The 13,263-nt window shown below is 29.5% G+C and overlaps 1 long non-coding RNA gene across 1 annotated transcript in view; it reads left to right on the top strand.

The window, feature by feature from the left end:
• The window catches only part of LOC147907325 (uncharacterized), a 42,987-nt gene extending 29,996 nt beyond the window's left edge, over positions 1 to 12,991 (top strand). Inside the window, exon 2 of the long non-coding RNA XR_015547477.1 lies at positions 9,009 to 12,991. This is a non-coding gene — a long non-coding RNA (uncharacterized LOC147907325). The remainder of the gene's footprint in view (positions 1 to 9,008) is intronic.
• The last annotated feature ends 272 nt before the right edge of the window (positions 12,992 to 13,263 follow it).

The following is a 13,263-nucleotide window of genomic DNA, read 5'->3' as shown; positions in this document are numbered from 1 at the left end:
GCCGTTAAAATCGTGCATACTTTTGTACATATTTTGTATATATTCTCTCGGAAATTCTTTGTGTTAACAACTTGTGCCTCCGCAATATCCGCCCGTTATGCTGGTGGCGGCGGCAGCGATTCAATAATTTATGACCATTGCACGCTAATGATTCGTCAAATAGCATAAATAATGTCCACGGCGACACACTGTGCTTGCGGGCCGTAACATTAATCTTGCGATTCTGGAACATGCGAAAATTATGTACGTGCTTGCCGATTATTTACGACACATAAATCACGCCGATCTTAATATATTCCGTTATATTATAATATTATAGCTTGATGCTCGCATTTTATGTATAACCGCGCATCGCAGTTTTCAATGGGATAATTATTTACAATAGCGCTTTTTTTCGAATTTTAATTTTTTTCTTGTAATCTTGATAAAAATCTTTGTTACGACTTTTAACAGTGATAAGTAACTGGGGGAAGTCGAAAAAATGTGTAACCTATCTATTTTTTATAACCTATTTTTATTTCAAGTACAACTTTACGCATCTTCTGACATTACAAATTTATCATGGCCCTTAAAAGAGCCGATTTTAATCTTAAATAATCTTAAATGATTAATATAGTAATTTATTATAAATTTTTGCCTTATTAAAAAGATGAGTCTACAATATACTAAAAATATAATAGAAACTGAAAAGATTAGACAGGTCCTTATCCAAGGTAGAGCGTATACTAAATATATCAATTTTATTATTCTCTACTTTAAAATTACACAAATTCTCTGTTTTAAAAATACAAATTTTTTGCTTTAAAAACAAAAATTCTCTTCTTTCACAAACACAAAAATTACATAAGAAAGTAATTTGTTTTTAGATCAGAAAATTTGTCTTTTTAAGCGAAGATTTGATATAAAGAATACATATATGGATGCACTATACTAGTATAGACATCATATTTAGACATCTTATTAGTTAGCGGAACAAAGTGAGCAGAATCAATTCTAATTAACATTTTTATTTGTTGCTCATTTGTTGCTAACAAGTTGCCAAAGAAAACAATTTTTTGCTCTGTCAGTTTTTTTTTAAATGATGTTCCGCTAAAGGGAAGATTAAATTAGTGGAACAATATACATATAACAAGGCCAATCGACTTCAAAATAATGTAGGAATTTGTTGCTGTTGCTCGAAATATTCTAGTTTTAAATCTATTACTTATGAAATAAGTGTAAATAATAACGAAAAACCTCAGCGAGCTGACGGAACAAGAGTAAAGTATTAGTAAAAAAATTTACTCACTTAAAATTAGCTCTTTTAATAATGATCATATTTATTTGTAATATCGGAAGATCCGAAAAGTTGTACTGGAAATAAATAGGTTATACATTTTCTTACTTTCCTCAGTTGATTATCACTCAACAGTTGATTGTCTCAATAAAGCTTTTTATCTAGGAAAAAACATTATAATTCGAAAAAGGTCCTATTTGTAAATAGTTACCCTCAATAGATTAAAATGCAATTTTGTTTGCACATTTATCATTATGTTGCAAAGATTCTCTTAAATGCTGAGCTCATTTTTTAAATAAATAATTAACATATAAAAAAATGTAATATTTAAAACAATTTAAAGATCCTAGAGTGACAGAAGAAAATTGTCAACTTTTTACATATCATTAATAAGATAAGTTTAGCTTTCAAGAGGGTTATCCGATGAAATTCAATTTTCGATAAAATATGAACAGAAAATGAGTCGTTATATATCTATTTGCAAAAATTAAAGTTTTATCGGGTAAACTTACAACTTGATTAGACATTCCACTTGAACGGATAAAAATGGAAATTTTGTCCAAACAAGTTTAATATCCAATTAAATACATTATTCAAACTCAACTTTTTAAATCCTTTATTTGGAAGCAGTGCGCGGCACCGCCGCGAGATGGACGCACGACCGAGTTCAACTACTTACATTTAAATTCCGTAATACATATGTAATGCCTCCCGGTATATATTTTTAGTTTCTATCAATTTGAAATTATTGTAACTAGCATTAAGCATTAACTTATTAATTAAAAGTCTGTTCGGCGATTAGAGTAATTTTTCTTTTTACAATTGTATTGTTTGAGCTTGATTGCTGTAACCAAAACGACATCTATATATTTTCTTGTAGCAGTGATCCTTTATAATATGGCTAGGGAAGACCGAGGTCAGTAGACTATAAGGGTAAGTAGAATAATCGAGACTACATTAAAAACAAAACATGCGAGACACGCCTAAATGTGTCTAAGCACAGCAGCGACTGTCGCTCTGCTGTAACATCTCATTGCGAACACATCTATGATAAAAGCTACGCTACAATTTTTAAAAATCGTACACCAAGTAAATATTTTTATTCTGAAAGCTTTCGTTTTACAATCGTATATGATTGTCTGAGATATTTGATTTCTATTTACATAGTAAGTGTAGTTCTTACTCAATAAAATTCAACAGATTTTTTTTGTTTATGTGTCTTTGTTATCATATATTGTTAATGTTTTAATGAACGGATGGGGGGATAGTGGACTAACCACACCATGGAATTCTATAACTCATTTAGTGACAACTCTTATAGTACTTACTCAAAATTTTATTCCTTAAAGAGATTACCTCAGTGATAAATATTATGAGTTTAGTTCCCATGTCTAATCTTGAAAACTAGGCTCATTCGTGTTTTTGCATGAAACGAACAAATTTTGCAAAAAGAAGCATTGTTCTGCCTTGCGAAGCGAATGTTTGTGTTTAAAATATATTTTTATAAAAGTTTTATTAATATGTAACCAAAGGTATAATTTAAAATACATTAATCTTCATTTTAATCACAGTCAAATTACTCCGATCCTAGTTGAATCAGATGGAATGCATTAAAAATGCATTTTTTTCATATTAGTTTTCAGTTTCCCCTTATTATTAAAATATTATTAGGCAGTCAAATGTAGTAACTGATGATATAGAATTCATTTTTTCGATAAATCTCTTAATTTCGTCTGTAAAAATTCGAAACTGAAAAATGAGTCTATTAGCCCCGGTCTCTCCTACTGTAGAGTAGATCAATGAACATATTTATCTACCTATCTTATATTTAAAGAGAACCACGCAGAATAGAATAAAAAGTGTAACATTGTAAAATCTTTCATTCATGTTTTAATAACCTAATGAAATGATTCTTTAAAATCGAGTCCTCAAAATGGAGCTCCATGATGTGAAAGTAAATGAGATGTATTTGTGATAGTATCAGTATCAGTACAATTTCGTTTGGCTTAGTATAAAAATTAATTCAGGGCTCGACATCTCTTGGAAATAATATGTTACCCATTCAAAAAGTAACAGATGGATACTTTTTATTGTACATTTCAATGAATTTATTTTTGATTAAATGTGTGACCGGATTTTTTAACCCGATCAAAATGATTAGAAGTATCCGTTTTTGCAGAATAGTCCGATCATTTTGATCGGACAAAAATATCCATACGTGGATATTTTTCCCAGTACATACGTTCATATGCACGATTCGTCGCGTTAATTACCACACGTATACGTGTGCGTGAGTCTGAATGAAGGAAGGCGAAGGAAGAGACCGGAATCACGCTTCGGCATGCGTGGTGTTTTTCCCCCAAGTTCCTCCGTAATCCTAGTCTCCTGCCGATCTCGCACGAGAACTGAGTTATCGTTCTTGTTCTTGCATTCATATATACATTACTCCGTTATTATTACCATTAACATTATGGCATTTCTTGTTGCCAGAAACATTTTAATCATTCCAAATTTAAGGTCGAGCAAAGCATTTCCAGCAAAAATTTCATGAAATTTTTTGTGTTGGAAAATGAGAGGAAATAAATTTTATATTTTTATTTTTTGTAAATTAAACTTATCGTAAAATATCAAATGCGACGAATAATCGGTCTTCCGTCAAATTGATTTTTATTAAATCGACTTGATTATTGAATATCCCAGAATATTTCGTCATGTAAATCTTATCCACCCTTCTCGTGTTTAATTCGCGTTATTGATCGTTTTACGATGTCTGAAATTGTACAAAATACTGTGCAACAGGTACGTCTCAATATTTCCTTGAGCATGTGTCGTTAATTCGTGGCGATTTATTCCGGTGTTTTCATCGACCCACAGCAAGATCGATATTTCTTATCGTTTCCTGGCGCAGACGATCGTGCGATGCGATTCGCGAGCCTAATAGAATAATACGTTCCGGAATAGAAACTCTAATGAGTATGCGCGCTCGTCAAACCGTGCTGCACGCAAATCACGCGTAAGTATAGTGCATCATTGTGCAGAATTTCTAAAGGACTTGATACTTGATGTGAAAGGCGCTCATCTGGCCGCTGCAATCGGATCGATATCGACCGGGACTTGGGATTCGCGTTTGCGGATATATTTTCACGTACCTGTATATTGTATTACGTTCCCTACCCGATGAACGAGTGCATGCGTGCGTGCGTGCGTGCGTGCGTGCGTGCGTGCGTGCGTGTCCGTGCCTTCATTCATGGCCTTTGATACGTATGCAGGTCCCGAGTAAACATCCCGTATAAATCTTTTACATCTTTTACGTAAAGATAATTCCGACTAAATTGCATCAAAAGTTAGCGATTTTTCTTAAAATTTGAAACGGAGAAAAATTTATATTTATAGTTAAAAATAATGAACTAGCACACAGGAGATTCTGATCTGAATTCTGATTATTTCAACTAGAATTATAATACATTCAACCAGAAAATTCTGATTTGCTCACTTTCAATCAACAGTTTCAATTAATGCAACTAGACTTTTTTTAGTGCTTTTTTCAAATTCGTATGGGAAATATATTCTGTTGAATCTTTATGCGCACTGTGTAAAAAATTATACAACATTACATAAATAATTAATACATATTATATTAATAATAATTAATACATATTACATTAGACCTTTTTTTTATAATAATTATTTTTTGTAATTTTTTAAAACCATTATTAAATGTTATTTAAACACATATAACAAACTTTAAATACGAAGCCACTACGATCTGAATGCTAAGATGTTGAACTATTATATTGTATATATTCATTTTTTTTCAGTATCTTTCAATTTTATGCAATTTTGGGAATTAAATTCCATAACGTAGAAAAACATACTTTCGTGTGAAATTTATACCTTGATATTGATATTCACTATCTATAGTGTCAAATTTAACGTAATTAAAGCAAATCGCGGAGCAGTGACGACTTAAATGAAGTTAAATTTGACTACCATAGATTTAACAGTGTAAGATAGAAAATATGTCGATTGTTACATTTCAATTCTGCGTTGAAAGTCGCTAAGCAATTATTATAACTGTAAACTGCACTTCCTAAAATCCTCTCGAAATGACACGCGGATATCTATGAAGAACAAGTTATAACGTACGTGTCCTTGCGGCACATACTTGTCGGATGTAATAACGTTGGCAAATTACGATAGTACGTTACATCGTATATAGATAGATAATCATGTAGCTCTATACATATGATAGTCATATTTTACTTCGTATGTATTTATTATTATAAGAATTTATAAGAGAGCGCGAGAGAGAAGAGAGAGAGAGAGAACTCGCCTACAATACGTACGATTTATACTCGCCTATGACCCGCGATGCGAAGTAGGTAAACCAGTCTTCATATTTTTTAAATACAATTTTAATAAGACGCATTTAACTATAAATGGCACAAGTAAACATTTATTTATAGTCGAATAGGCTAACGAGATTATTTTCTCTTTAGTGAATGTGTAACTATTAATTAATTTGTGCAAAATATGAAATATTTGATATGTTATGTTATGATATTTATGTTTAAACATACTATATTTTATAAAAATTTTAATGCAGTATTATGACAAACGAAAATTTTAATATTAACTATTTTATCTCGCAACATTGTATTTTAGAATTTTGACTATTCTGAAGTTAACTTAAAAGATTCGTAAAAGTTCAATGTTTTTTAAATGCCTTATTAGCGAAATTGTATTTTAATAATTATTCTAATTAGATATAAAGATCTTTTGTTTTTAATATAATATTTCAATACTAGTCGTTTTTGAAAGACTTTAAAGATCAGAATTACATATTACTGTAATAAAAAGGACTTAGCAATTTGACCTATCACTAATTTTTAGAGATGTTCCCTATTTTTGACTGATGAGAGAACCTCGAAATGTCAACATTTCTTATTTTAATGGAAGGAAAATTAAAGGCCAATTTTTATCCCAAAGAGTGCAGATAAAAAGAATAGTGTTTTTTAAAGTAATTTTTTTGATCTTCTAGAAACCATAAAATTATTAAAAAGTTCGTGGCGTTTGGAGAACACATTGAAAATTGTGAGCATGAATATGTGTATTTCAAATTTCAATATTCTTGCTTAATTTTTGAGATGTTTCCCGAACAAACGCCCTGAACTTTTTAATAACTATTGTATCCAGAAAATACTTTCTTTTATTTACTTTTTGAATAAAAATTTGTCTTTTTCTAACATCCTCCCAAAGAAAAATAGATTTTTTAAATAGATTTTTTTTTTAGATACAATAAAGTTATTAAAAAGTTCAGGTGTTCAGAGAATATTTCAAAAATTAAGTGAGACTATTAAAATTTAGATAAATATGTGATATAAACGCACACATGCATACGCATCTTTACACACTATACATCCACACTCCGTCACACACCACAAGAAAGATTTGGAGTCGTAAAATACTGTGGAGCTGACGAATTACAAAGTCCTTGTGATATGCAAAAACACACACACATATACATTGAGATGCAATTTCAAGCACAGTTAGAGTGTTATCTTTAAAACACTTCTTTATCGAACTCAATGCGATTATTTTTCGCTGAGAGTCACTCCAAATTTAATTAAAAGCTTTTTTTTAATTGCAAAACTATAAGCACACAAAGTCAAAATATTTCACAAAGTTCCTTTATGACTGTAATTTAATAGCATCGCATCTTCTTGATGCTATGAATGCGCACTCGTGATTCACGTGACTACAAGATACGCGTAGATGCTCCCACATAACACGACATTACCAATATATTGATTGGAATCGTAATTAAGAGGTTTCCAATACATTGGTAATTTTAATTAAAAGTAATAAAATTTTTTTTATTACGCTTATTCTCTCTAGATTCTCTCGAGATTAATATAATTCACGCGTTTAACTGATTATTAAAACCGTACGTACGAGTCTCGAAAGAGCTTCGGTTCTCGTTTTTTTTTTTCGTTGATTTAATTTCCGGTTATAACGGTTATAATGCGACATCCTGTGCGACGAAAGCATGTTCTGTAATTTGATCATCGAAAATTCAAATTGACCATGCATCGTGAGAAATGAAATTATCGAAAAAATTATTATCGTTACAAGAAGATGTTAACAAGAAGTCTTTTGTAGAAAGATTTCTCTTGAGATAAAAGATATTGTACACTATATCATATTATATTTTATATGAATAATTTCATTTCGTTTCATTTTATTTTTGAAACGTTGTTTTAATTTTTATTGCAATGTATATACACAGCGAATGGCAAGGCATTAGCAAAACTGCTGTTACAAAACTAGCCAGTAGCTAGATTACAGGGTCAGCAAGTAACGCATTACTACTTGTAATGCTGTTACTTTGTTACCTTGTTATAATAACGATTTGATAATTTAAATTCACATTGTGAATTTTTTATGAACGGTAATGCTAACATCAGAGTTAGAAAAGTCAATCATTACTTGTAATTGGTTGAAAAGTCATTCGTTACTGAAAAAAATAACTCCTAATTTGTAACGCGTTACTTTTTACTCATCTCTTGTAACGAGTAACATTACGCGTTACTCGTTACTTATTACTGCATGGAAAACATTGCTATGGTTGTTACTACAATATTCTCTATGTTTGGAAAAGAAATTTATGAATTCAAATTATATCGATACTATATTGAATGTAGCTGTAAGGCATGCCTATCTATACGGTTATCATAATCGTTTTATTGATAAGTAATGTTCGATTATAGAATATTTGAGTATATAGTTGCCTCAATCGAACAATTATTACTATCTTTCAATGTGGTCTACAAAACAAATAGTGTGTTTGAGAGATGTATAGGTATTTGATTTCACAATACTGAAACTAACGGTTACACTATTACTAACTTATTACAACTAATGTTACTGCCGCGTCAAAAGTCGCGAAGATCTGTGAAAATCTTTATATCATACATAAAGTTTTATTGTGCATATTCTAATTGAGAAATCTTTATCATTTATATAAATTTCTATTCATGATATAAAATAAATTTTGTTACCAAATTTACGACAAATTATTATTTTCTACGAGTCGACATTCTTATTTTTGACTTAGTTCGCGGTGACATAATTAAATGCATGCTCTGAGTACTTTCATTACGACAGTTATTCTCATACACATCTAAAAAAAGATTAGTTATAATAATCTAGATGATAGTTACCAATGTTGTAGTAAAATAGTTTCAATTAAATGTTTAGTTAATATAATAAAATTTGTGCTTAGTGGAACACATCTTTTAATTCAAGCCAGTTTGAAGTAATCATTGTAAAAAAAATTTAATTGTCAATGTTAACTTATTAATATTCTAATTTTTTAATTATTTATTAATAGTTATTAAATAATTTGATAACTATTATCAAATCAGTTAGAAATATCTTTTTCATATAATTTCATAATAATTACCAAATATTTAATTAATATTATCAAATGAGTTGGTTTTAAATACTGAATCATTTGATTGAACCAACTAACCAATAATTTTTGCTTTTCAATATTTAATCATTAATTATTACTAAATGATTAATTGCTATTATTATGTTTGGTTTTATTTATTAAATATTGCACCAATATATTCAACAAAATGTACTTGGTAGCTACTACCAGACTTTTTTATCAGTGTAGTCCAATTTATGTCGAACTAATCCGTTGTTTTTCTTTCCTTTGTTTCAGGTGAGTACATTTTTTACTTGGAATGTCAGATACGTACCTGAGCAAAACAATCCGTGAGTCATTAATCGCTAGTCGTTACTCTCGTTCTACATTTTGCCCGATTTATTCCATTATCTAATCATAAATTTATATTTGGCAATTATTCTTATTGTGAATTATAATCATTTTCTTAAAGTTATATAAGTACATGTACAAAATGTACTTATCTGAGAATATTTCGAAAATTGTTCAATAAAAAAATTCAGTAAGAATTTGGTTCCATGTAGAATAATTGAACATTTCAATAACAAAAAATGATTCTAATTAATAAATAGAATTTTTTTATAATATGGACCATATAAAGTGATTCTTAATCATTTTTGCTTATTCATTTTAAGTACAAAAATATTAATAAAAAACTAAACGATGAAAATATAAATAACACATAATGTTACGACAATATTCTAATTGTGCAAAAGAAGTACTTGAGATTCATCGTTTAGTTTTTTTGCTGTAAAACAGAATCTGGAAATTCTTGTTCTACACTTTTCTTGATATGACAACTGGCATTATAACATTATTGTATGAAGCACATCTTCACATAGAAAAGAACATGTTTATTTAATTACAACTCCCAACTGTTGAATTTAATGTCAACTAGATGTAATTTTGCGTTTTAAGAATATTATTGAATTACTGAAGATGGCCAGATTGTGACCGAAACGTTCAATGTTTTAATTAATGTAATAATAATTAAATATCACAAACTATAACTTGTGCTGTGGTTTTTTATGCTCTTCTTTTTATGTTTTTAAATTTATAACCACGTTAGTTTTCAATGAATATTTAAGTTTAAAACTTGACAATTACATTCATTAAAATGTTGTTGAATCGATTCTAGACTCAAAATTACGAAATATTTATTACTTAAGACATTATTAATAAAAATGTGGCGACATTGCATAATGGCGAAGAGAAACATGAATGTAGCCTCCCATAAAAATAGTCTTAAAAAGTTAGTTTTGTTTAGAAAACAATAGTTTGGTTATAAAATTAATAAAAAAATAGAGTGTTGCAGAATATATGCATATATACACGTATATATATACATATACCTTTATGTATACAGATATTTGGAAAATAATGATAAATCTTACGCATAAAGGCAGAATGGACTAAACTGAGAAAAAAAGTTCTGTCATTTTGCAATTTTCGCAATAATTAACAAGATATTAATTGCTACAAATTGCTGAAAATTGATCTTTAATAATTTTTTATTCGAATACTATTAACTTTACAGAAAAACTGCAAGAGAAATTATTAATTTTCAAAAATTATTAATTAATAAAGTTAATTAATAAAGTTAATTTTCTTCTCATAGAGTTCTAAGAATTTTTTTAGAATTTTTTCAGAATTTTTTAATACCGTATTTTCTTATGTTGGTAAAAATGAGAAAATGCACTAAAAAGTTGATAAAAAATTTTGGAAAAATTTGTAGATTTCTATGAGAAGAAAATAAACAATTTTTGTTTTTTGCAGTTTTTCTAAGTTGATAGTATTTGATTAAAAATGATTGAAGACCAATGTTTCAGCAATTTTTATCAATTAATATTACGTTAACTATTATGAAAATTGCAAAATGATAGAGAACTTTTCTTTTCAGTTTAATTTATTCTGCCTCTATGCAAAAGATCTATCATTATTTTCCAAACATCTTATATATAGGTTGCTCAGCAGCCTATAAAAATCTATAGTAACGTAAGTAGTAAATTATAGATTAATATTAGAACAATTAGTTCAAGGAATAATTATTTTGAAATAAAAATTTCCAAAAAGAAGCCGTGAATAATCAATACGCATAAAGGACTATATTAGCAAAATGCCATGCTATTGTTTAAATTTGCATAACTTAAAATATATACAGTCAAATAAAATGTTAAATAGCAAACAACACATTCAACATGAAGTATTTGATTTTTTATTACTTTCTTTAATTTTATGATAATTTATTCTTTCGAACCGTGTATTAGTGAGATACTTTGCTTCTAATATAAACAAATTACAAGCCTAATTTTTTTAAATTTAGTCAATTCTACGAATGAATTTTGTTCTTTTTCTTTTTGACTGTTCAAGTATCCGTTTTTTCATCTCCTTCAGGAACAGCTTTTTGCTGTATCCACGCCGCTTATCTCCTTGCTTTCCTCCATCAGACAGACTTGAGTCAATCGAGCGTTACTGAGATTTTTTTGTCGTACCTTCCATGCCGTTCTTGATCCGAGACGTGATTATCGATCGTTCTAACTCGATCGGTGTAAACGGCTTTTACGTTTCGTAGCGTCTTATTTCTCGACGAAGGTACTCGAAGGAGGCAGGTCAAACGTGGAATCACGTCCATCTTCTTGTGACTTTCCCCTTCGCGGTTTCGATCGGAACTCGCTAGTGTTCTAATCTAACTCTAAATAAATTTTTCGTCATAAATAACGAAACAACTCAGCATACTCTTGACAATAATACAGAGAAACTTGCTACAGATATTAGTATACACGTTGCAGATATAATAGGATATCATAGAACATGCCATGTTCCTTTTGCTCTATCAAATTTAAAATAAGAAAGAATGTTAAAAGGGTCCGATTTCCGCTCAAAAAGATGTAAATAGAAGGAATAATTTTTTTTTGTAGATTTAACTTGGATATATGATAAAATAATTAAAAAGTTCGCAACGTTTGTGGAACAATTTGAAAATACGACATGATGGTGTATTTTTCCAACTTTCAGTATTTTTGCTTAATTTTCTGGTGTTCTCTAGAACGCCACAAACTTTTTAATAACTTTATCATATCTAAGAAGTAAAAATTTACAAAAACTGTTATTCCTGTTACTCACATCTTTTTGGAAAGAAATCGACTTCTTTTTTAATGTCCTCTTTTTTTTTTGTTAAGGTAAAATCTGTTCGAGAAATTTGAGACTAATTAAATTGTGTAGGGAACTATCGAAAGGGAAATTTATAAATCTAGTGTGTTTTATTGTGTATAATTTCAATCAATTGATGTTCGCCAAAAATGTTATTGAGCCGGATACATCTTCTTTGTGACAGATTTCAGAGCTCGTACCGGAAAATAAAGTAAATCGAAGCGGGGAAGAAAATTCCTTTTGAAGGACAATCCAACTGAGTATTTTGCTCTCGATAAGAAATCTGATACACCATGAATACGCGCGAGTAATTTCCTAATACCGAGCGATACTCGTGAAGACGCGCGATGAATGGGCCCTTTTTATCAAGACGATACGTCGACAAACAAAGCCGCAGAGAATCAGCCTTGCACAAGCGTATCGAAACTAATCCGTCATGCCGTTCTTCAGAAACTCATGAAACTTTATCCCGCGAAACTAATATAATACTGCCGACTCTGAGTCTTCCCAATTTCACAAATTTCACGATAATAATAATCTTCACTCGATAAAATAATTCTATAAAAACTCAGAGAGCTTTATTTTCTGTAATAATAAAATACATATATACAATTAACATTATACATAATACAGTGAAAATAGAACACTTCACTTTCATACATCAGAAACGCTTCAATGAAAAAACGGATCTGTTCCATTATTATAAGTAAAAAGGAAAAAGAACTACGAGCCTAAAAACAATCAACATAAAATGACAAACTGTATAAATAGTTAAAAAATAAAATAAAACGTCATGAAATTAAAACGTAAATTATAATGTGACAATCAGAAGGTGAACAAAACAAACGTTTCGATCCTTGTTGGAGCATTTTCAATGTGACAAATAAATTAATAATAGAAATGTAACGTAGATAAAACATAAGAAATTAAATAAAATTCACATTCGGACGCAATATTAATTATAAAACTCGCTCCAAATTGAGAGGAAATCAAACAAACGATTATAGTTGACACAAATGTGCTCCTCCGAACCGTGTGTGTGTATAAGGACGAACATGTTTCTGTTAGCAAGTATAAATTATAATAATAAATTAACGACGGAAGTAAATAAAAATAATAAGAAAAGTACAAATCGAGTCGCAAACAATAAAAAGAAAGGTACAAAACAAATCGCAAGTAATAAGTTAAAATTAAAAGAAAGAGGCAAAAATTATCTTTGATATTATAAGACAAGCACATAAGAAATAATAATGACGATAAAAATGACGATAGAAATGACGATAGAATGTTCCATTATTGCTTTTAATTTCGATTGAAAGATGTTAATTTTCACGCGGCTTCTAATAATTGTCTACATTGCAGT

Source organism: Acromyrmex echinatior, chromosome 14 (genome assembly GCF_024713525.1).
Source record: "Acromyrmex echinatior isolate Ae372 chromosome 14, ASM2471352v2, whole genome shotgun sequence".
NCBI classification, from domain to species: Eukaryota; Metazoa; Arthropoda; class Insecta; order Hymenoptera; family Formicidae; genus Acromyrmex; species Acromyrmex echinatior.
This window is presented reverse-complemented; position numbering and strand designations above follow the sequence as displayed.